This window comes from Notamacropus eugenii, chromosome 1 (genome assembly GCF_028372415.1).
Source record: "Notamacropus eugenii isolate mMacEug1 chromosome 1, mMacEug1.pri_v2, whole genome shotgun sequence".
Taxonomy (NCBI): domain Eukaryota; kingdom Metazoa; phylum Chordata; class Mammalia; order Diprotodontia; family Macropodidae; genus Notamacropus; species Notamacropus eugenii.
Window position 1 is genome coordinate 235,634,248 of NC_092872.1, and position 1,989 is coordinate 235,636,236.

Consider the following 1,989-nt stretch of genomic DNA (forward strand, 5'->3'; position numbering starts at 1 on the left):
TCATGGAATAGGATGAAACACATGACTAAACTATGGCTTCGGATGGATATATCTTATTTAAAAGAGACAAGTTAAAGTGGTTGGGGATGAGATAACTTTATACAGTAAAATAAGACATTATTTGAGGAAATCCAGTAGCCAGAAGAAGGATGTATGGTAGACAACATTTGGGCAACAATCAATGGAAGGAAAAGAAGTAGCAATTTTGCTGTACAGAAAAAGGAAATAGATGAGGAGTTTGGGAAATAGATCCCAAATCTGGCACAGGGACTTCATATACTAATGATGGTTAGGACTTCAGTTATCCAGGCCTCTGTTGAAGCATTCTAACCAAAGCAGACCAGTTAATAATGAACATAATGTAATTTAAATTTTTATTTTATTTTCAGTTCTAAATTCTACCCCTTCCCACCCTTGCCCCTGCCCACTGAGAAGCAATAAGGCCTATTAAAATATCTATAGTCATGAAAAATAAATTCCTGCATTGGCCATGATTCCCTAATCCTGTCTCTCTCTCTCTCTCTCTCTTTCTCACACGCTCATATACACACACACACACAAAGGAAGGAAGGAAGGAAGGAAGGAAGAAAGAGAGAAATAAGGAAGAAAAGAAAAAGAAGGAAACAAAGAAAGAAAGAAAAGAAAAGGTCTTTTTTGATTTGCACTCTGAGTTTATCCTTCTCTGTTTGGAGGTGGATAGCATGTTTTGTTATGAATTCTTTGAAATTATGGTTGGTCATTGTGTTAATTAGAGTCTTTTAGAGGTCATTGTTCTTAAAACATTTATTTATAAATTGTTTCCCTGGTTCTGCTCCTTTAGTCAGTATCATTTCATACAGGTCTTCTCAGGTTTTTCTGAAACCTTCCTCATTTGTTATAGTACAATAATAATCTATCAAATTCATATACCATAACTTAATCAGCTATTTCTTAGTTAATGGGTGTCTTCTCAGTTTCCAACTCTACCAACACAAAAAGAGCTTCTATAAATAATTTTCTAGATATGAATCTTTTTCCTTTTTATGATCTCTTTGGGAGTGTAGATCTACTAGTGGCATTGCTGGGTAAATTATTCAGTTTAATAGCTTTGGGGGCATAGTTGCAAATTGCTTTCCAGAATGGTGGGACCAGTTCATAGCTCCACCGACAGTACACCTGTTTTCCTACAGCATTTTGTCATTTCCAGCATTTGTCATTTTCCTTTTTTGTCAACTTGGCCAGTTAGAAGGGTGTGAGGTAATACCTCAGAATTGTTTTAATTTGCATTTCTCGAATTATTAATGATTTAGAGCATTTTTTCATATGTCAATTGATAGCTTAGATTTCTTCCCCTTAAAACTGCCTATTCATATCCTTTGATAATTTATCAGTTGGAGAATGACTCTTATTCTTACAAATTTGAGTAACTTCCCTATATATCTTTGAAATAAGGCTTTTATCAGAGGAACTTGCTGCAAAGATTTTCTTCACAGTTAGCTGCTTTTCTTCTAATTTTACCTGTATTGGTTTTGTTTGTGCTAAACCTTTTTAATTTTATGTAATCAAAATTGCCCATTTTACCTACTGTGAACCTTTATGGCTCTTGTTTGGTCATGAACCTCTCCATTGACCTGACTCATCATTTCTTTTTGTTCCCCTAATATGCTTAGGATGTCACCTTTTATGTCTAAATCATGTACCTATTTGGAGGTTATTCTGGCATATACAGTGTGAGATGTTGGCCTATACCTACATTCTGCCAGACTGTCCATGGAATTTTCATGGCAAAGATAATGGAATGGTTTGCCATTTCCTTCTCCAGTGAATTAAGGCAAACAAAGGTTAACTTGGGCAAACTTGCCCAGCGTTACATAGCTAGTAAATGTCTGAGGCCATATTTCAACTTGGGTCTTTCTGACTCCAGGCCTATCCATTGGACCACCTACCTGCCTCCTGTGGTGTACACAGTACCTAGTAAATGATCATAGTGATGTAGTGTTTGATAAATCT